Consider the following 23,916-nt stretch of genomic DNA (forward strand, 5'->3'; position numbering starts at 1 on the left):
CTGGTCATTTCATTTGAATATCATGAAAAAGTTGATTTATTTCAGTAATTCCATTCAAAAAGTTAAAGTTGTATATTATATTCATTCATTACACACAGTGATATATTTCAAGTGTTTTTCTTTTAATTTTGATGATTATAACTGACAACTATTGAAACCCCCAAATTCAGTATCTCAGAAAAATAGAATATTGTGAAAAGGTTCAATATGGAAGACACCTGGTGTCATACTCTAATCAGCTAATTAACTCAAAACACCTGCAAAGGCCTCTCAGTCTAGTTCTGTAGGCTACACAATCATGGGGAAGACTACTGACTTGACGCCTTGTCTAGATTAAAGACAAAAAGGACTGGACTGCTGCTGAGTGGCCAAAGTATTGTTCTCTGATGAAAGTAAATTTTGCATTTCCTTTGGAAATCAAGGTCCCAGAGTTTGGAGGAAGAGAGGAGAGGCACAGAATCCATGTTGCTTGAGGTTCAGTGTAAAGTTTCCACAGTCAGTGATGGTTTGGGGCCATCTCATCTGTTGGTGTTGGTCCACTGTGTTATCTGATGTCCAAGGTTAATGCAGCCGTCTACCAGGAAGTTGTAGAGCACTTCATGCTTCCTGCTGCTGACCAACTTTATGGAGATGCAGATTTAATTTTTCAACAGGACTTGGCACCTGCACACAGTGCCAAAGCTACCAGTACCTGGTTTAAGGACCATGGTATCCCTGTTCTTAATTGGCCAGCAAAGTCACCTGACCAGCACCTATATAATATCCATGCTCATGTTAGATGGTTTACACTCTCAACAGCTGTATGACCGAATCGGCATGTATCATTTTGTGAGATCCCTGCCATTTTTTGAAGTCATTTGTTAGAAATCCCTGATCTTGTGCTCCAGTTAGAATTCTTTCTCCATCAAAATCAAGTTCTCCATTTTTCAGCCACTGCATTGATCCAACTTTGTCACTGTATTCCTTTTCAAGTTCTTCTTGGAATCACCCAGCCCTTTTGTGCTGTTTTCATCTGTCCACTCAATGTTTTCCTTCTCTTTTGCTGTATTGTTCTCTGGTCTGTCTTGCGAGTTTTGTTTCAGGCATCAGATTGTTGCATTCTTTCTCTTGTAAGAACTCTCCACCAAAGTTTTTTGCCAGTTTGATGACTGAGGTCTGTTCGGATAAGATCTTCTTGTGATGTTGTGCAACCTTTTTTCATGATTTCTTCTTCAGAGCTCTTTAAGTACTATTCCAATACTTATCGGTGTGCTGTAGGCCTGTTTGATTTCAGTGAGACCCAGACCGCCTTCTCTGCAAGGGAGATATATTCTGTCCATGCACTGATTTCTGTATGTGACTTTGTGGAGGGTGAGCATCTCCTGGTTTTTACATCCAACTTACTGAGCTTACGCTGGGGCCAGGCTACTATGCCAAACCCATAGGTCACCACTGGTATTGCAAACTGGCTTATGGCTGTGATCTTGTTCTTTGGTGTCAACTCTGTTTTGCAGATCTTTCTAAGTGGTTTAGGTATTCTTGTCTCTTTCTCCTTTTCTTGTGCTGCACTGTAGCATTTTTCAATTCCCAAGTATTTGTATGTGGAATCCTCAGCCAAATCTTCAGTGTAGCTCCCTTCATCCAACTGTATGTTTTCTGCTGCTTCCTCTTTAATTGTGCATTTAGAGCATTTATCCAGTCCAAATTCCATGCCAACATCTTTGGAGAACTTATGGACTGCTTCCACAAGCCGACTGAGTCCCTGTTTTGTGTCGGCAAAGATTTTTAAGTCATCCATGTACAACAGATGGTTCACAATTTTTTGATTTTTCCTTTCTCTGCCTCGACTTAAGTCATACCCAATGTCATGCTCCTTCAGGATCTTGCTCAGTGGGCCTAAGGTGAAGCAGAATAAAAGTGGGGAGAGGCTGTCTCCCTGGAATGTCCCTCTTAGAACCTGTACATCTGGAATTACTACTTGCTCCTCTGTGTGGTTTAGGGTGATGGTGGTGTTACACTTGTTCATTTGTGCCCTCAGGAAAGATCTTATTTCCTCATTGATGCTGTAGAGTTCTAAGCATCTCATTATCCAGGAGTGTGGCACGCTGTCAAATGCCCTTTTTGTAATCAATTTATGTCATGCTAAGGTTTCTCCTCCTTTTTTTGCAGTCCTTATGGATAGCTTTATATATATATATCAATAAATGGTCTTTAGTTCCTAATCTTTTTCTGAAACCTTTCTGTTCATTTTCCAGGTAGCCACCAGTGTCAAGATGTTCAGAAATTGCATCAGCTATGATTCCTGTCAGCCATTTATATGTTGTTGTTCAGCAGCAGATGGGTCTGTACTTGTTGGGTAGCTGTGTTTCCTTGGTTTTTTGGTAGTAGGCTTGTGTTCACCAGTCATTAGTCAGTCTGGTGTGTCCTCTTCTCCATTCAGTATTTTTGTGAAAACCACGGCATAATTGTGATGCAATTTTGTCTTTTTTTTTTTTCATTTGTCTTGAATTTCCTTCTAACAGAATGCAACGGGCCCCAGACCCGGGGTCGATGGTTGCACCCTAAACATTAGTCTTATCTCTTCAAGATGGTGACCTATCCTCTCCTCAAATACTGCCTTGACTTCCTGCCCCACTTCTCATGCCAACAGTAAGCGAAGCAGTGAAAGATCTTTTTCTTCTCCACAAGGGACCAATTTACAATGATGTAGTTTGTTTCTTTTGGCCCTTTGTTGCTGGGGTCCAGAATCAGAACTACGTTGATCTGGTGAATTATCCAGCTGAGTGCTGCCACAGGAGAGATGTCTCCCTGTAGCCCTCGGAGAAGTTGCACCATTGCTCTCCTCACACCCCCTGGTGCCTTGGCATGGTTTAGGGACCTTTTCTTCTGTGGTGACATCCGGCCAGTTAATTTAAGCATTTTAAAACTTTTCCATCTTTGCTTTGTGGAGTTTTGAGTTGGGGTTTGTTTCATTGAAATGTCCTAATACCGGGATCTCTCCTGTCAAACCCCTGACTGTGGGACCCAAAGACATTCAAGGTAGTGTGGTGTTCAGGTTGCTCTTTTTTCCAAATCTTCTACCACATTCAGAACAGCTAAACTGTTTTCCCTCTTTATTTTTTGTAATATATGTCACGGACACGAACAAGCAAAGCTTTTCAGCATCTGACCATGACATTTAGGTCTCGGGATGGGTATTGATAGATTTTATCAATATCAATGCCATTATCGATTCCACTTATCAATCCGATTCCTGATTGATTCCTGTATCTTCTTACCTTATCCTCTTGTGAATTTTCTGTGTACTAAAAGTAGGTTTTTACAGGTTTTCTATGTCAACAACATTTTATTGAGTCTTAAAGTAAATAAATATGAAATTGGTCACTGGATCCTTAAACTCTGGACATAACTCTACATGGTGGATCCTTGATCTCTGGACATAAATAGAAATAACAAAATCTGTAGTTTTTGTCAAAGCATATTCGTTTCAGACATTAATGGCATGAATGTCACTTCCATTCGCCCTATTGAGATATCCCATAATCCCTTGAGCGCCAGAGACTCACTGCAGTCAAAACAGCATAGAGCAGCAACATAACTACAATTCCAAATGTGCATTATAATACCAAAATTCATCACGTTCATAAGAGACTGCATGCATGAAACCCTGACACTTGCTAAAACAAATATTCCAAATAATCCGTGTCTGCTATGTTTAACCTGCATGGAGCAAAACGTATTTCATACATTTTATATATTAGTCTGGAACAAACGGACAAACAATATTGTAAAGGACAATAGGCAGGCATTAAAGAGCAAACTTCACTTTCCCCAGAGCGACATGAACAGGAAGCGATCGCAGCTCCCAGCAACTCCCATTGAAAATAACGGAGAAACAACCTGAGCTTCTTGTATTTTTATGTAAAACAATCTCAATAAAGTCTATAAACCCAGAAAATATAGTCCCAAGAGTTTTAGGTACAATATAAAGTTTATATTGCGATGTTAATGCTGTGGTCCGTGTGCAGCAGTTAAAGTAGACCTGCACTGAAATAAATGCAGTCAGATCTTTGGACCAAAAATGACATATTGTACACATAAGATCCTTCTGAATGTAGTTAAGTAAATCTTCAAGCCCGATCTGTCATTCAACGGAGAAATCTTCATTTAAAAATAACAAATTTACAGCTAACATTAGCCCTCCGCAAAAACTGTCCCTCTCATCATGGACGCTGCCAAGACATCACGGAGAAGACCCTCTCCCAGCATGCATTGCACGCACCAACTGTAATTTGTGGATTTACATCAGGTTTCATCTGCACCTTTTTCTTGTCTTATGTCTTTTTTCTTGGAAGGATCTACTTTTTTAAACTTCATATTGTCTTGGGGTACGCTTGGTGAGTACAACATTTCTTTTATTTGCGCTTGAAAATTATTTGGTGGACTTTTCATATGCCCGTTTGATTGAGTGGTGTTGCATTGACAGTCTACTGTCTTCGCCTCCAGTACCATCGCGGGATATGGAGGTGAGACCCGCAAAGAATTCAAGTCATTAAAACGATATAAATCTCTCTCAGCGGCCACTGAGCTCTGCGGCTCCGATTAACGAGACGTGCGGCGCTGCGGATTTTGCCACAAGTCTGTCCTTGCGAGCAACAGGTGTCACCGGCTGCTTCACATTAAAACGGCAAGCGTAGTCTCTGGACTTGTGCCCAAGGCTGCACCATTCAGTAGAAAGAGCCGTGTTTGCGGCTGCACAGCAGACACAGGGTGTGAGTGGCCCGCGGCGGCATTTAATGAGCGCATGCACTCGTTAAGTGCAGTGGAGGCAGAGAGAGAGAGAGGCATGGGGGAAGAACGTCGATGTCGCGCTGATCTGAGCATGTATCATGTATCAGAGCTGTATCTCACATTCATTGCAGCTTACTTTTGGATGTTGAAACCAGGATGTGTATAACAGTAACATTACTAACAGATAAAATCAGTTCAATGCGGGATGGACTGAAGGCGGGGAGCGCGTCGTCTGTCCCTGACGTCATGGAAATGATCCGGATGTACAAACTGTTTTCACAGAGGGCTAAATTTTAGCTACAAAATTTGTCATTTTTAACGAAGATTTCCCACTGAATTACAAATTTGGGCTTACAGATTTACTTTACTGCATTCATAAGGGGTCTTGTAAATACATATCAGCTATTTCTTTCTGAAATCTGACCACATTTATTTCAGTGCAGGTCTCCTTTAAAGTGCAGCCTGATCAGATAGTCTCATTGCATTTCTCCATGTTAAAGACATGTCACTGAGTGGCGAACTCTTCAAAGTTTTGTGAGATTTTGCGGGATTTGAAACCTCAATAGTGGAATACCTCTGAGCTGAGCTCAGTCAGCTGCACTGCACATCAGCATCAATGTAATTCATAACATCTCATTTTGGGAGGGGAAAAAACTTTTTAGTCAATTGTAGTTTGTTTGTCTTACAACGTTTGGAAAGAGGTGTCATTTGACTTAAACCGGTGATTCACTTTGAAGTTATTAATCTCTGCCTGACGTAATTTGACTCGGCAGAGAGGCACAGCGTTGGATTGTCGCTTCGTCTACCATTGGTTTTTGGCTTTTTACGATAACGTTGTCCAGTTTTGTCGCTTTTTCTCCACTGGGCTGAATTTCTGTGTCATTTCTGGTTTGTGGTCTTTGTCTACCATAAGAGCAAGCTTCGTGCTGCTTCGCTCGTATGAATTACCATGTGTCTGTTCAGGTTGCTCTTTTGTGCAAATTTCTGACCACACTCAGAACAGCCAAATGCTTTTTGTCCCGTATGAATTATTATGTGTCTTTTCAGGTTGCTCTTTTGTGCAAATTGTTGACCACACTCAGAACAGCCAATACTTTGTCTTTTTTTTCATTGCCTTGAATTCCTTCTACAAGAGTGCAGTGGGCCCCAGACCCGGGGTCTAAAGCTGCACCCTTAACATTACTGGCTTTGTATGCGAGGGCTCTCTTCAAGATGGTGACCTTCCTCTCCTCAAATACTGCCTTTGATCTCTGCCCCACTTCTCAAGTTGAGTAGGGGAAGCAGTGAGAGATCTTTTTTCTTCTCCCCAATGGACCAATTTACAATGATGCAGTTTCACTGGATTCTTTTAGCCCATTGATGGTGTTGTTGCTGGGGTCCAGGATCAGAACTATCTGGTGGATGACACCGCTGATCTGGTGGATTGACCCAGCTGAGTACTGCTACAGAGGAGATGTCTCCCCACAGCACTGGGAGAAGTTGCACCATTTTCTTCATACGCCCTGGTGCCTAGGCGCTTTGTGGAGGTTTTAGCTGGGGTTTGTTTCTTTTGAAACATCCTCATACCAAGATCTCTCCTGGCAAACCCCTCACAGTGGGACCGAGGACACTCGAGGCTTGTGTATGAATTATCATGTGTGTCTCCAGGTTGCTTTTTTGTCCAAATCTTTGACCGCACTCAGAGCAGCCAAATGGTTTTTGTCTTTTGTTTTTTTCATTTATCTTGTTTTTGTCCAGTATGAATTATCATGCGTGTATGCAGATGGTTCTTTCGTCCAAATCTATGACCATATTCAGAACAATCAAATGCTTTTTGTCCGGTATGAATTATAATGTGTGTGTTCAGGTGGCTCTTTTGTCCAAATCTTTGCCGCACTCAGAACAGCCAAATGCTTTTTGTCCCATATGAATTATGTGTGTGTTCAGGTTGCTCTTCAGTCCAAATCTTTGACCCGCATTCAGAACAGCCAAATGCTTTTTGTTCTGTATGAATTATCATGTGTCTGTACACACTGCTCTTTTGTCCAAATCTTTGACCGCATTCAGAACAGCCAATGCTTTTTGTTCTGTATGAATTATCATGTGTCTGTACACACTGCTCTTTTGTCCAAATCTTTTACCCGCATTCAGAACAGCTAATGGTTTTTTTCCTGTATGAACTCTTATATGTTTGCTTAGATCACTCTTTGGCCAATCGTTTACTACACCCAGAACAACCAAATGGTTATTGTCCTGTCTGAATTCTCATGTATTTGTTCAGAGTGCCCTTTTGTTTATGTTTTTTAACCTGATCAGAACAGCTAAATGGTCTTCTGCTTGCTTGGCTCCCCTTGTTTTGCCCCTGAGTTGGTCATGTGACCAGATGCTTTTCATATTTAGATCCTTCTAATTGTTTCTCAGCAGTATTGCAATTGCTTGAACTAACAATACTGATATTTTTTCAACAGTTAAAACGTGACCAAAGTTCTCTGGTCTGTTTCCAGTCATAACTGTCACAGTCTCAGTTCCAGAACTGTCTGAGCTCCTGCCATGGTATCTGGTTGTAAATGACTGTTTGAACAAGAGTTGCTGGCTGGTTGTATTCCTCCTGCATCTTCTCCATCAGCTTCTGCTGTCAGTGTTCTGTGGACAGATGAGCTGCTGGCTGCAGTCTCTGTGCTCTCATCACTTCCGCTTTGATGAAGCTGTGATGACTCTGGCTTTTCATCATCATTTTCACTCTTCACAGGGACGGCAGTGAAACCAAACTTAGTGAGATCTGCCGCCTCCAGCTGCTGAAGCTGCTGACCTTATCCACAGCTTCTCTTCTTCTTTAATGTCCTCCTGGTCAACACTCAGATTCCATTGCTGGTGTTCAGGGAGAGCTTCTTCTTTCATCACCAGCAATGGCTGTAGAGAAACAAATTACAATAAATATTAGAACAGCACTCATTAAAATAAAGTAGCAGAGTGGTGAGTTTGACCTGATGACAGTAAGTCATTGAACTAATGGAAACAACAAAAGGGAAATGTACATCAAGAGGATACATTTCACACATACAAAAGTATATAAGTATAAAGTACACTAAATATACAATATTCACTCTATTAAATGCCCCAGGGCCCTGCAATTTTCAAAAAAAAAAAAAAAAAAAGGGGGGGGTGTCATTTATTGATGATCATTTTCACATGCTTGCATGCATGCTGTACACAGTACGGCCTTACTGTAAGTACGGACATGTGGACTGGATGCATGAGAAGCAGCGTAGACTAAAACAAATGTTTTTTCTGCATGCAGTAGTTGCTACACCATTACTTAAAATAGCTCCACGTAAGCATTGCTACTCGGTAGCATTCAAGCTAAAAGTCATGAAAGAAATGGAAGAGAAGGGGAAGCACCACGCTGCTTAGATTTTCCTTGTCGATAGGAAAAGCATCACGGAGTGGTGTAGGAACAAGGATAAGCTTGCAGCCCTGGCCAAAACGGCTGCCTGGTGGGGGGAGTAAAGTGCGTTATGAGGACATTGAAGAGGAGCTGCTAAAATGGTTCCACAAAAGGGGAACGGCAGGCGCCCGCATAACAGGGAAGAGTCTGAAAGGCACTGTGGCTGCACAAGCAGCATGGAAACCAGTACTTCACAGCCCTGAATGGCTAGTATTTCAAGTTTGTGGAACGACATAACATATCAAGCCGACGGTCCACTCATGTTGCTCAGCACCAGAAAAGAACTGACTACAAGGTGGACAAATTTCTTAAGTATGTCTTGAGAAGCGGCTGGGATGAGGATTAGTACCTCTAAATCTCAGGCTTTGGTTCTCAGCAGGAAACCAATGGATTGCCTACTCCAGGTAGGGAATGTGGTCTTTCCCCAATGAAGGAGTTCAAGTACCTTGGGGTCTTGTTCACGAGTGAGGGGACAATGGCGCATGAGATTGGCCGGAGAATCGGCATAACAGGAGCGGTATTGCATTTGCTCTCCCGTAGTTGTGACAAAAAGGGAGCTGAGCCAAAAGGCGAAGCTCTCAATACTGGTCAGTCTTCATTCCTACTCTTACCTATGGTCATGAGGGTTGGGTCATGACCGAAAGAACTAGCTTGTGGGTACAAGTTGCCGAAATGGGCTTCCTAGGAAGGTGGCTGGTGTCTCCCTTAGAGATAGGATGAGAAGCTCGGTCATCCGGGGGAACTCAGAGGTAGAGCCGCTGCACCTTCGCATTGAAAGGAGCCAGCTTTGTCTTTCCACCTCAAAGCATGCGAAGTAGTGGTTCAGCTCCTCCGCTAGCGCAGCGCCACCCTCCGCCATTGCAGTGCTGGAGTTAAAAGTGGGTGAGGTGATGGAGTCCCTGCCACACTGGCGCATGTTGTTGCTGAAGTGGTCCTCAGCCTTCATCTTGTATGTTGTTCTGGCCTCTCTGATGCCTCTCTTTAGGTTGGCTCTGGCTGTGCTGTACTGCACCCCATCCCCAGACCTGAAAGCGACATCACGTTGCCTCAGCAGTACCTTGACCTCTTTAGTCATGCAGGGTTTCTGGTTAGCATACACCCGGAAACGTTTGTCAATAGTGACATTGTCAACACAAAAACTGATGTAAGAGAGCACAGATGTGGTGTACTCCTCCAGGTCCTGGTGTTCAAACACACTTCAATCTGTGCCCTTGAAACAGTCCTGCAGCTGATGTAATGCCCCCTCTGGCCAAGTTTTTACGAGGTCTGTCAATAAAGTATAGGTCCTTTTTATTTTTTTCAAAAACTATATGGATTTCATTCATATGTTTTTACGTCAGACATGCTTGAACCCTCGTGCGCATGCGTGAGTTTTTCCACGCCTGTCGGTGACATCATTCGCCTGTGAGCACTCCTTGTGGGAGGAGTCGTCCAGCCCCTCGTCGGAATTCCTTTGTCTGAGAAGTTGCTGAGAGACTGGCGCTTTGTTTGATCAAATTTTTTTCTAAACCTGTGAGGCACATCGAAGTGGACACGGTTCGAAAAATTAAGCTGGTTTTAGTGAAAATTTTAACGGCTGATGAGAGATTTTGAGGTGATACTGTCGCTTTAAGGACTTCCCACGGAGCGAGACGTCACGCAGCGGTCCCAGGCGCCGTTGTCAGCCTGTTTCAAGCTGAAAACCTCCACATTTCAGGCTCTATTGATCCAGGACGTCGTGAGAGAACAGAGAAGTTTCAGAAGAAGTCGGTTTCAGCATTTTATCTGGATATTCCACTGTTAAAGGAGTTTTTTTTAATGAAAGACGTGCGGGCGGATTGCAGCGTCAGCTCGCAGCCGCCGCGACGCTCCGCCACAGGAAAAACACCTCTGTTGGAAACCTTAAGGACAAGTTGGAACATGTACAGCTGTTAAACAATTTCTCATATACTCACTCCACTGAAAGCCATCAAAAGCCTCCTGGATTTTACAAATGGTTATCAACACGGAGGTGTTTTTCCTGTGCCGCTGCACTGCGCCGGCTGTGTCCCGAAGCGCGGACCCGTCCGCACGTCTTTCATTAAAAAAAATCTCCTTTAACAGTGGAATATCCAGATAAAATGCTGAAACCGACTTCTTCTGAAACTTCTCTGTTCTCTCACGACGTCCTGGATCAACAGAGCCTGAAATGTGGAGGTTTTCAGCTTGAAACAGGCTGACGACGGCGCCTGGGACCGCTGCGCGACGTTTCGCTCCGTGGGAAGTCCTTAAAACGACGTCACCGACAGGCGTGGAAAAACTCACGCATGCGCACGAGGGTTCAAGCATGTCTGACGTAAAAACATATGAATGAAATCCATATAGTTTTTGAAAAAAAAAAAAGTACCTATACTTTATTGACAGCCCTCGTATAGTCCTTATGGTTGGGGGAGCTCTCCTCCTGAGGGGGGGTGTATGCAGGAATCAACAGCATGGACAAGTGATCTGACAGTCCCAGATGTGATAATGGTCTTGCTCTATAGCCTTTCTTTATGTTGCTATATACTTTGTCCAGCGTTTTTACACTCCTAGTTGCACATTTAACATGCTGATGGAATCTAGGGAGTACTGACTTAAGTTCAGCATGGTTAAAGTCCTCTGCTATGATGTGCACGGCTTCAGGGTAAGCGCTCTGCTGGCTACTAACCGCTCTGTGTAGCTCCTCCAGGGCTAAGTTAGCATTAGCATCAGGTGGAATGTATACGGCCGTCACCATGACGACGGTAAACTTGCGAGGAAGATAAATGGGTCTGCATCGCACAGTCAAATATTCCAAGTCCGGGGAACAATGGCTGTCTACAGTCTCTGCATTTCTGCACCAGCTGTTATTGGTATAGATGCACAGTCCCCCTCCTCTGCTCTTACCGGAGTCGCTGTTCCTATCGTAGCGGTGAGCCGTGCGGTTGGCTAACTCAATAGTCGAGTCCAGTACAGATGTTTGTAGCCAGGTCTCTGTTATTACTGTGACACAACAGTCCGGAAACACTTGTTTACCGCAGTCTGCAATCTCAGCTCATTGATCTTATTCACAATGGATCTGGCGTTGGATAGGAAGAGGCTGGGGAGCGGCAGCTTCAGTGGTTGTCTCTTAAGCCGTGCTAGCGGGCCGGCCTGCAGCCTCGCTTTTGCTTCCTTTGTTTACGCCTCCTTTTGGGCTTGCCGCCTGGGAGGACCACCAACGGAGACCCCGGAGTCCTGGCTGTCCTCCGGTATGTTATGAAAGTGTTGATAGTCCAACGTGATTGAGATTGTCATTCCACAGCGAAATCCCAGATTCAGCAGATCCTAGCGACTGAATGTAGGCTTTGTCCAGCAACACACATACAAACATACTAAATAAATCAGAAGAGTGGAGAACCGTGAGCCGCTGCGTCTGTGCGCGCCGCCATCTTGGGTTCTTTGACCCCAATAGCTTATAGCTTGATAACAGCTGTATGACAGTCCTTAAAAGTTTAATTGTTGATCAAACACACCCCAAGCAAGCACATATTAAACATAAATATAACATAAATATACAAACATAAATATAAATAACATAAATAACAACAATGAAAATTATTAAATGAAATAACATAAAGTCAGAATTACTTTTCAGATTTTGTGCAAATATTTTGAACGCCCTGACAGCTCTAATAATATGCATAATACAGATGTGATATGTTCAAACAATACCAAATAGTGCATATAACATGAAAACAGAATACAAACGTTGCAGTGCAGGTGTCGCTGACCAAACAGTCCCCCATAAAATGGTCCGCGGTGCCTTCACTGCGTATGTGTCATTAGAACCAGGTTCATGGATTTCTGCTTAAAACTGCACTCCAGTCATCATCTGGCTCAGCGACAGATATCTGAAGCTTTTGTACAACAATCATTTCACATAAATTCAGCATTATTTCATCATAAAAGATGGATGAAGCGATCAGAGCACTGCGGCTACATGAGCTGCTAGCTGATGCGTTCACTGCACATCGTCATTTCAAATCGTCACAGAGTTTTGCCTCATTTCTGCTTAAACTACTTTTGAATTATTTAGGATGTTTTACTTTGTCATCTGATGGTAATAATCCCATTAATCCATTTGATTGCTTTGGGTGAAAAGACTCTCAGATGTGCTGCTGTGGTTCCAAATGACCCATGCACATCAGTGGAGGCAGGCAGGGACCGATTTTTAAGGGGACTGTTCGGTCTGCGACACAGGTTTTAACTCAGTCAGTCTCAATGACAGCAAATGTTTTTTCCTTTCTTTTTTCAGTAACATAAATGGAATGGTGATATGTACACTGAATACTTTGTACTTGTATTTGTAACAATGGCTTTATAGAAGCTGAATGTGAAACAAGACAACATAAAACTATAATGTAGCATAAAGCTTATCCTAATCTAGTCCACCTAACTGTCTACCTGTCTGCCTTATAACAACAGTATGGGGGTCTGTCGTGCTGTGCAGCTTCACTATGAATTATGACATCACATGAAATCTCTCTTGAGTAGGATTTCCCAGGGGTCACGGGGGCAACAGTTCCAGTAAGGGACACTAAACTTTCTTTTTTTTTCTGGGCCACATTAACCACCAAAATATGAACCACATATTAAACCACCACACTGGCCTGGCCAGTGTGAAGCTATAATCTCTCCGCCTAGTAGGGGACTTAACCTGGGTCTCCTCCCAGCTGGATGTACCTGGAACACCTCCCTAGGGAGGTGCCCAGGAGGCATCCTTACCAGATGACACATCCACTTCAGCTGGCTCCTTTTTTTTTCCCCACAAGTGCTGCAAAATGAATGGAAGACATTTGCACAAGATGTTTGACAGTACTCCACATAACTGAATAACTTCATTTTGTATTCATCCTTGGTAGGAGTGACCTCCTGTGGCATTCTGTGGTGCACTTTAGTGGTCTCAGTAAATGGCTGAAGGTGCTCTGACAGGATGTCAGTGTGGCATGCAGGGGGTGGGAGTGTTGTCCAGGATGCTGAGGCAGTTTCTTCAGCATCCTCCTCTCCGGCCCCTCCACCACAGACTCCAGCTCACCCCCAGGACAGAGCCAGCTTTCCTGATGAGCTTGTTGAGTCTGTTCATGTCAGCTGCTTTCAGCCTGCTGCCCCAGCACGTACAGTACAGTGCAGAAGATGACGCTGGAGACCACTGAATGATAAAACATCTGCAACATATTTCTCCAGACATTGAAAGATCTGAGCCTCCTGAGGAAGTACAGTCGGCTCTGACCTTTCGTATTGGCTGAATATGAAAATGAAACAGAACTGCTGTTGATTCAACACAGCTCTGATTTTCTTGCTATAATAACATATTCGGGCACATAATGAAAACTATTTGTTGGGGAGGTGATGGTCTACTGGTTAAGTGTTGGGCTTGAGACCAGAAGATCCTCAGTTCAAACCCAGCCTGACTGGAAAATCACTAAGGACCTTTGGGCAAGGTCCTTAATCTCCAAGTTGCTCCTGGTGTGTAGTGAGCGCCCTTGCATGGCAGCACTCTGACATTGGTGTGTGAATGGGTGAATGCTAGGCATAATTGTAAAGTACTTTGAGCGTCTGATGCAGATGGAAAGCGCTATATGAATGCAGTCCATGTATTTACCATTTTTGTTGGATGATAATTAAATGGCTTTTCCATCTGCATCAGATGCTCAAAGTGCTTTACAAATAATGCCTCACATTCCCCCAGCTGTCAGTTATGCTGCCATGCAAGGCACTCACTACGCAATAGGGGATTAAAGACCTTGCCCAAGGGCACTTAGTGATTTTCCAGTCAGGCTGGGATTTGAATCGAGGATCTTCTGGTCTCAAGCCCAATGCCTTAACCACTAGACCATCACCTCCCTCGATGATAAACTGTCCCAGAAATAACTGAGATAAATATTACTGTCATTTTAAGATGATTTTATGCTGCCTGTACTGCAAGTACGACCTTTTGAACAGCAAAGAACTACTAATTCATAAGAATATGCAGACACTGGAATTGGAATGTAGAAAACAATATTCAAAACAGACACACAAATAAAATGATAAATTAAGGAAAGCATGGATTTATGTCTGACTGAGATAAAACTATCCGTAAGAATGTCATGTTGTATATTCATCAATGTTGATTAGAAAATATTTTTTACTTAAGATGAAGTGTAGCTGTCATCAAGTCAAACAGGTGCTTGGCATCAAGGTCCTATCCTATCCTACCTATCCAGGGTTGGGACCAGGAAGCAGAGTTGTAGTCTTACACACCTCTCTGCAGCTTCTCTCCCCCTGCCATCCCCTCATTACCCCATCCCCGTAGAGACGGTGCCTGCTCCCAGACCACCAATAACCAGCAAAAATCTATTTAAGCATAAAAATTCAAAAAGAAAAAATAATATAGCACCTTCAACTGCACCACAGACTAAAACAGTTAAATGTGGTCTATTAAACATTAGGTCTCTCTCTTCTAAGTCCCTGTTAGTAAATGATATAATAATTGATCAACATATTGATTTATTCTGCCTTACAGAAACCTGGTTACAGCAGGATGAATATGTTAGTTTAAATGAGTCAACACCCCCGAGTCACACTAACTGCCAGAATGCTCGTAGCACGGGCCGAGGCGGAGGATTAGCAGCAATCTTCCATTCCAGCTTATTAATTAATCAAAAACCCAGACAGAGCTTTAATTCATTTGAAAGCTTGACTCTTAGTCTTGTCCATCCAAATTGGAAGTCCCAAAAACCAGTTTTATTTGTTATTATCTATCGTCCACCTGGTCGTTACTGTGAGTTTCTCTGTGAATTTTCAGACCTTTTGTCTGACTTAGTGCTTAGCTCAGATAAGATAATTATAGTGGGCGATTTTAACATCCACACAGATGCTGAGAATGACAGCCTCAACACTGCATTTAATCTATTATTAGACTCAGTTGGCTTTGCTCAAAAAGTAAATGAGTCCACCCACCACTTTAATCATATCTTAGATCTTGTTCTGACTTATGGTATGGAAATTGAAGACTTAACAATATTCCCTGAAAACTCCCTTCTGTCTGATCATTTCTTAATAACATTTACATTTACTCTGATGGACTACCCAGCAGTGGGGAATAAGTTTCATTACACTAGAAGTCTTTCAGAAAGCACTGTAACTAGGTTTAAGGATATGATTCCTTCTTTATGTTCTCTAATGCCATATACCAACACAGTGCAGAGTAGCTCCCTAAACTCTGTAAGTGAGATAGAGTATCTCGTCAAAAGTTTTACATCCTCATTGAAGACAACGTTGGATGCTGTAGCTCCCCTGAAAAAGAGAGCTTTAAATCAGAAGTGCCTGACTGTGGTATAACTCACAAACCCGCAGCTTAAAGCAGATAACCCGTAAGTTGGAGAGGAAATGGCGTCTCACTAATTTAGAAGATCTTCACTTAGCCTGGGAAAAAGAGTCTGTTGCTCTACAAAAAAGTCCTCCGTAAAGCTAGGACATCTTACTACTCATCACTAATTGAAGAAAATAAGAACAACCCCAGGTTTCTTTTCAGCACTGTAGCCAGGCTGACAAAGAGGTCAGAGCTCTCTTGAGCCGAGTATTCCTTTAACGTTAACTAGTAATGACTTCATGACTTTCTTTGCTAATAAAATTTTAACTATAGAGAAAAATTAATCATAACCATCCCAAAGACTTATCGTTATCTTGGCTGCTTTCAGTGATGCCGGTATTTGGTTAGACTCTTTCTCTCCGATGGTTCTGTCTGAGTTATTTCATTAGTTACTTCATCCAAACCATCAACATGTCTATTAGAACCATTCCTACCAGGCTGCTCAAGGAAGCCCTACCATTATTTAATGCTTTGATCTTAAATATGATCAATCTATCTTTATTAGTTGGCTATGTACCACAGGCTTTTAAGGTGGCAGTAACTAAACCATTACTTAAAAAGCCATCACTTGACCAGCTATCTTAGCTAATTATAGGTCAATCTCCAACCTTCCTTTTCTCTCAAAAATTCTTGAAAGGGTAGTTGTAAACAGCTAACTGATCATCTGCAGAGGAATGGTCTATTTGAAGAGTTTCCAGTCAGGTTTTAGAATTCATCATAGTACAGAAACAGCATTAGTGAAGGTTACAAATGATCTTCTTATGGCCTCAGACAGTGGACTCATCTCTGTGATTGTTCTGTTAGACCTCAGTGCTGCTTTTGATACTGTTGACCATAAAATTTTATTACAGAGATTAGAGCCTGTATAGGTAATTAAAGGCACTGCGCTGCGGTGGTTTGAATCATATTTATCTATAAATTACAATTTGTTCATGTAAATGGGGATCTTCTTCACAGACTAAGGTTAATTATGGAGTTCCACAAGGTTCTGTGCTAGGACCAATTTTATTCACTTTATACATGCTTCCCTTAGGCAGTATATTAGACGGTATTGCTTTAAATTTTCATTGTTACGCAGATGATACCCAGCTTTATCTATCCATGAAGCCAGAGGACACACACCAATTAGCTAAACTGCAGGATTGTCTTACAGACATAAAGACATGGATAGACCTCTAATTTCCTGCTTTTAAACTCAGATAAAACTGAAGTTATTGTACTTGGCCCCACAAATCTTAGAACATGGTGTCTAACCAGATCCCTTACTCTGGATGCATTACCCTGACCTCTAGTAATACTGTGAGAAATCTTGGAGTCATTTTTGCTCAGGATATGTCATTCAATGCGCATATAAACAAATATGTAGGACTGCTTTTTTGCATTTACGCAATATCTCTAAATTAGAAAGGTCTTGTCTCAGAGTGATGCTGAAAAACTAACTCATGCATTTATTTCTTCTAGGCTGGACTATTGTAATTCATATTATCAGGTTGTCCTAAAAGTTCCCTGAAAAGCCTTCAGTTAATTCAAAATGCTGCAGCTAGAGTACTGACGGAGACTAGAAGGAGAGAACATATTTCACCATATTGGCCTCTCTTCATTGGCTTCCTGTTAATTCTAGAATAGAATTTAAAATTCTTCTCTTACTTATAAGGTTTTGAATAATCAGGTCCCATCTTATCTTAGGGACTCATAGTACCATATCACCCCAATAGAGTGCTTCGCTCTCAGACTGCAGGCTTACTGTAGTTCCTAGGGTTTGTAAGAGTAGAATGGGAGGCAGAGCCTTCAGCTTTCAGGCTCCTCTCCTGTGGAACCAGATCCCAATTCAGATCAGGGAGACGACACCCCTCTCTACTTTTAAGATTAGGCTTAAAACTTTCCTTTTTGCTAAAGCTTATAGTTAGAGCTGGATCAGGGTGACCCTGAACAATCCCTAGTTATGCTGCTATAGACTTAGACTGCTGGGGGGTTCCCATGATGCACGAGTGTTTCTTCTCCTTTTGCTCGTATGCACCACTCGGCATTTAATCATAGTGATGATCTCTGCTCCCCTCCACAGCATGTCTTTTCCTGGTTCTCTCCCTCAGCCCCAACCAGTCCCAGCAGAGGACTTGCCCACTCCCTGAGCTGGTTCTGCTGGAGGTTTCTTCCTGTTAAAAGAGAGTTTTCCTTTCCACTGTCACCAAGTGCTTGCTCACAGGGGGTCGTTTGACGTTGGGGTTTTTACGTAATTATTGTATGGCCTTGCCTTACAATATGAAGTGCCTTGGGGGCAACTGTTTGTTGTGATTTGGCGCTATATAAATAAAATTGATTGAAGGTCAGTGAAGGAAGAACAGCATGGACATCTGAAGGTGGCGCGTGGTAGAATCGTTCTCAACTCTTACAATCTGCCAGTGAATATGATCCAATTTGTATTGCACCACGTTGACACAACAAACTATAGAAATAGATTGACAGCTTTATCTTCTGCAACATGAGAGCAAACCGTCTGAAACAAGGATGACAATTATTCAATAATAATAATAATAAGATGAGTAAAAAAAAAAATGTCACACCTTTGGTAATACTGGGCGAGAAGCACCAACATGTGCAGTTTGTCATAAAAGTTGTTCTTGTCTCTATATCAACATGTTCAGTTTTCACCCCAAAAAAGGCCAAAATTTACTTTGAGCTCAGGATTTCTGACTTCCATCTTGAAAATCAACAATATTTTAACAGGAGTCAGAATCAATGTAACAAGTTGGACATTAAACTCTGGTTCTGTTCTGGTCCAGTGTGTGTTGAATCAGGTGCATTTAGTTTGGTTTAACAGTCAGACACAGAATTTTTTAAGATTCAGAACTAATATTGTATTTAATAATTTTTCCAAATTTAATCAGGGTGAGAAGTTTCACATTTGAACACTGATAGTGAATAATGTTTCTAAATAATTTCTGATTTTGATCCCATCGCCCTTTTTTAAAAATATTTGTTTTTAAGTACTTTTTTATTTTAATCAATTTTGATCAACTTTTAGATTTTTAAACTTTCAGATTATGTTAGTGTTTTTCACATATTTGAGTGTTTCCTGTTTTCTAATATCAATCATTTTCAATTTTTTTTTTATATATTTTTCTTCATCATTTTTATAGATTTTGGTCATTTCCTGAATGTTATATTAAACTTTTTTCTGACTTTTTTTCTGCTTTGTGCTGATTCTTATTTTTATAATAAAGACTACACCATGTAATTCAAGAAATGTTTCCTGTTTGTGATATTCATGGACAGATATCAAGGCTAGTCGGGTGGGGGTTTCAGTTTGGGGGTTTCAGGTCTCATCACTACTTTTGCAGATGATGTCGTCCTGTTGGCTTCATCTACCTGTGACCTTCAACACTCATTGAATCGGTTCGCAGCCGAGTGTAAGGTGCTGGAATGAGGATAAGCACCTCTAATCTGAGTCCATGGTTCTCAGCAGGAAACCAATGGACTTGCCTGTTATAGGTAGGGAATGCAACATTGCCCCAAGTGAAGGAGTTCAAGTGCCTCGTGGTCTTAGCACGAGTAATGAGATAATGGCGCGTGAGATTGGCCGGAGAATTGGCACAGCAGGGGCGGTGTTGCATTCGCTCTGCTGTTACTGTTGTAACAAAAGAGAGCTGAGGCAAGAGGCGAAACTCTCGAGCTACTGCTCAATCTTCGTTCCTTCTCTCACCTGTGGTCATGAGGGATGGGTCAAGATCAAAAGAAGTAGATCGCAGGTACAAGCAGCTGAAACGGGCTTCCTTCAGAGGGTGGCTGGTGTCTCCCTTAGAGATAGGTGAGAATCTTGGCCATCCGTGGGAGCTTGGAATAGAGCTGCTGCTACTTCTTGTTGAAAGGAGCCAGCTGAGGTGGTTCGAGCATCTGGTAAGGATGCCCCTGGGTGCCTCCCAAGGGAGGTGTTCCGGGCACGTCCATCTGGAGGAAACCCTGGGGAAGACCCAGGACTAGGTGGAGAGATTATATCTCCATACGGGCCTGGGAACACCTCAGGATCCCCCAGTCGGTGGTGGCCAATTGGTCAATGTGGCCTGTGAAAGGGAAGTCTGGGGTCCCTTGCTGGAGCTGTTGCCCCCGCGACCCAATCCCGGATAAGCAGTGAAGATGAGTGAGTGAGTAACAGCTGTTACTGTTGAGAAGAAGCTGTTGTTAATCTGATGGATTTTTGTTATAAATGCAGTTATGGTCCAGTACATTTATGGACCAAATGGTGAACAGTGACGCCTCAGACACGGAGACAGACAGTTTGCTGGACTGAATTTTTCCTCACACAGCTTTATATTTATCAGAATCTTGTTCTATTAAAAATACGTCAGCTGTGTAATAAAACCACTGACCTGAGAAATGTAATATCATGGATAACAAACACTGGACATTTGTCTCTCTAAAGAGTTGCCATAGTAATATTTGACAACCTTTTTTCAACCATTTAACTTAAAACTTTGTTGATGTTTGATGTGTTAAATAATTTGTATATGAATAAGTAAAAATTAATTTGGATAATTTAGGTTGGAGTGATACTACAGGTTCCAAATTAATACCATGAATTTTTTTCGTTGAATGGATTTTATCTAATATGTTGCAAGGTCAAAGGTGAGCAGCCTCCACAGGGGTTTGATTGATAGCATTTTAATATGATGTCATAGAGCTGCATCAACTAATGCAGGAGTGTTTTACAGAATGACCCACAGAACACAGCTGACACATTATGGTGGGCGTGTCTGTCCATGCAGAGGAGGGAGGAGCCAACATCCAGCTGACTGAAGCTGTCAGAAACCTGGATCAGAGCAACTGAACGGCAGCGTTGTAAATCTTGTCCTCAGTTCATGTCCGTCTCTTCTGTCATATTGATCTTCCAGCATTTCTGCTGCCAAACTGTCTTCATGATAGAATCAGAAACGCCGCTGATTTGGGAAAAATGTTGTTCCCCTTAAGACACTCCTTGTTCCACCTCCACCATCGACCTTCTGTCACCGCTGATGGTTTGACCTCTGACCTTACAGGTAGAGCAGCAGAGATCATGAACTGGTTCTAATCAATAACCAGAGCTCACCCACCTGGGTTTATTCCCTGCACTATGCAGGTGAGGAAAATGATGACATATCCCCAAATAAAATTCTTTATCAATGGCTGTAAATTTGTAAGAGTCATTTAGTGTTTACACTATTGTGTAAATAGACTTTTGAATGAAACCTGATAAGTACCAGCTGAAATGTTGTGCCAGCAGTGTGTCAACTGTATCAGGGGACAGAAATTTGCTGGAATATTTTTCCTGGAATTTGAGGTTCTCTCACAAACTTTTGAGTTTAAATTTTCTTAAATGCCGTCTGTTTTGGTGATTTGTTTTCTCTCTCGGAAACTCACTCAATTTTGGGTGTATTTCATGGTTTTCATGACCAAAAGTTGATATTTTGCCCATATTCAAATTTATGACAAATGGGGGGAAAAGAAGCATTTTGGTTGAATTTTTTTGTTTGTTTGTCCAACAAACAGCATTTGTTTACAACAAAATTTAACATTTTGTGAGAAAGAATTGTGAAGAGTGTTTAAATGAATCAATAAATCAATCTGAATCAAAAGCCATCAAAAATGAAAGCATATAAACATTTTCGGTGAATTTCACCCTCAAGAACATTTTTCCTAGAATTTATAATTTCATATGGTGGCACTGGGTGATGGGGTGGGTTTGCTCCGGTTAGTCCGGTTTCCTCCTACAATCAAAGCATGCTTATTTAGGGTCTGCTCCTTTCTCTACATCTGGATTTGGTCCTCAGGCGCCGGGCTGTGGCTGCCCACTGCTCCTTGTGGTTGGATTGTGTCTAACTGTAAGTAAGATGGTTAAATGCAGAGGACAAATTTCAGTGTAAGTATGAAATATGTACAATGACAACAAAGGCTATATTATCAGTATTTCCACAACAATGAATTTTGAACAGTGTTTAGAAGGAAAAAATAACCATGATAACCAAGATCAATCAAGTGAAGGGGGGGTCATTTGTGTGAATTTCAGTTTATACACAACACACACACACACACACCCCCGCCCACACACACAACACCCCCACCCACCACCGTGCTCATGCTGCCTTGTCTAGCGCTCATGGCCACGGCTTCTGCTCCACCGTGCTGCTAAGTTGTACTACAATAAAGATGCCCACGAAGGAGGCTAAAGAGCTCACCTGTATATGCATCGTTTATTCTGCATTACTGGAGACCATTTCCTCGACCCACTCGCCTGAACAGTGGTGTCTTCTTTCTTCTTTGCTGGCAGATCCACTTCTCTTCTCCTTTCCTCAAATACTGCCTTTGTCCTCCTTCCCCACTTCTTATGCGTTGAGCTCCTCAATAAACCAATTTACAGTTTACCATTACAATTACAGCCTGTTGAGGCTGTTGTTGCTGGGGTCCAGGATCAGTATTTTGGTGAACTGCTGGGTTATCCAGCTGAGTACTGGCACAGGAGAGACGTCTCCCTGCAGCAATGGTAGAAGTTCAACCCCAATTCCAATGAAGTTGGGACATTGTGTAAAATGTAAATATGAACAGAATACAATGATTTGGAAATCCTCTTCAACCTATATTCAATTGAATACACCACAAAGACAAGATATTTAATGTTCAAACTGATAAACTTTACTGTTTTTGTGCAAATATTTTCTCATTTTGAAAAGGATGCCTGCAACATGTTTCAAAAAAACTGGGACAGTTGTATGTTTACCACTGTGTTACATCACCTTTCCTTCTAACAACACTCAATAAGCGTTTGAGAACTGAGGACACTAATTGTTGAAGCTTTGTAGGTGGAATTCTTTCCCATTCTTGCTTGATATATGACTTCAGTTGTTCAACAGTCCAGAGTCTCCATTGTCGTATTTTACGGTTCATAATGCACCACACATTTTCAATGGATGACAGGTCTGGACTGCAGGGAGGCCAGTCTAGTACCCGCACTGTTTTATACTACGAAGCCAAACTGTTGTAACACGTGCAAAATGTGGTTTGGCGTCGTCTTGCTGAAATAAGCAGGGATGTCCCTGAAAAAGACGTTGCAGATGGCAGCATATGTTGCTTCAAAACCTGGATGTACCTTTCAGCATTGATGGTGCCATCACAGATGTGTAAGTTGCCCATGCCATGGGCATTAACACACCCGAATACCATCACAGATGCTGGCTTTTGAACTTTGCGCTGGTAACAATCTGGATGGTCTTTTTCCTCTTTTGTCCAGAGAACACAACGTCCATGATTTCCAAAAACAATTTGAGATGTGGACTCTTCAGACCACAGCACACTTTTCCACTTTGCGTCTGTCCATTTCAAATGAACTCAGGCCCAGAGAAGGTGGCAGCATTTCTGGATGTTGTTGATGTATGGCTTTCGATTTGCATGGTAGAGTTTTAACTTGCACTTGTAGATGTAGAGACGAACTGTGTTAACTGACAATGGTTTTCTGAAGTGTTCCTGAGCCCACGCGGTAAGATCCTTTACACAATGATGTTAGTTTTTAATGCAGTGCCGCCTGAGGGATCGAAGGTAACGGGCATTCAATGTTGGTTTTTGGCCTTGCCGCTTATGTGTAGAAAGTTCTCCAGATTCTCTGAATCTTCTGATTATATTATGGACTGTAGATGATGGAATCCCTAAATTCCTTGCAATTGAACCTTGAGAAACATTGTTCTTAAACTGTTTGACTATTTTTTCACGCAGTAGTTCACAAAGTGGTGAGCCTCACCCCATCTTTGCTTGTGAACAGCTGAGCCTTTTGGGGATGCTCCTTTTATACCCAATCATGACACTCACCTGTTTCCAATTAACCTGTTCACCTGTGGAATGTTCCAAACAGGTGTTCTTTGAGCATTCATCAACTTTCCCAGTCTGTTGTTGCCCCTGTCCCAGCATTTTTGAAATGTGTTGCAGGCATCCATTTCAAAATGAGCAAATATTTGCACAAAAACGAAAAAGTCTAAGTTTGAACATTAAATATCTTGTCTTTGTGGTGTATTTAATTAAATATAGGTTGAAGAGTATTTGCAAATCAGTGTGTTCTTTTTTTTATTTACATTTCACACAACATTCTAACTTCACTGGAATTGGGGTTGTTGGATGAATTATCATCCGTCTGTTCAGGAAGCTCTGTCGACCACATTCAGAACAGCCAAATTGTCTTTTTTTTTCATTTCTCTTGGGTTTCTTTTTAATAGAATGCACTGGCCCCCTCACCCGGGGTCTAAAAGTGCACCCTAAACACTGGTGGCATTGTATCCGAGGGCTCTCTTCAAGATGGTGATCGTTCCCTTAATTGCAGACAACTGCACCTCGTGTC

At 42.1% G+C, this 23,916-nt stretch overlaps 2 long non-coding RNA genes across 2 annotated transcripts; one reads left to right on the forward strand and one right to left on the reverse strand.

The window, feature by feature from the left end:
- Positions 1-2,626: 2,626 nt before the first annotated feature.
- LOC117530522 lies at positions 2,627-23,446 on the reverse strand. The gene is made up of 3 exons (XR_004566401.1): positions 23,435-23,446; positions 22,061-22,062; positions 2,627-2,838 (listed from the first exon to the last, which is right to left on the reverse strand). It is a non-coding gene; the product is annotated as an uncharacterized LOC117530522 (long non-coding RNA).
- Positions 7,516-13,488, forward strand: LOC117530508. Its single transcript, XR_004566388.1, has 3 exons — positions 7,516-7,661; positions 13,194-13,196; positions 13,476-13,488. It is a non-coding gene; the product is annotated as an uncharacterized LOC117530508 (long non-coding RNA).
- Positions 23,447-23,916: the final 470 nt, after the last annotated feature.

Source organism: Thalassophryne amazonica, chromosome 18 (assembly GCF_902500255.1).
Source record: "Thalassophryne amazonica chromosome 18, fThaAma1.1, whole genome shotgun sequence".
Classification (NCBI taxonomy): domain Eukaryota; kingdom Metazoa; phylum Chordata; class Actinopteri; order Batrachoidiformes; family Batrachoididae; genus Thalassophryne; species Thalassophryne amazonica.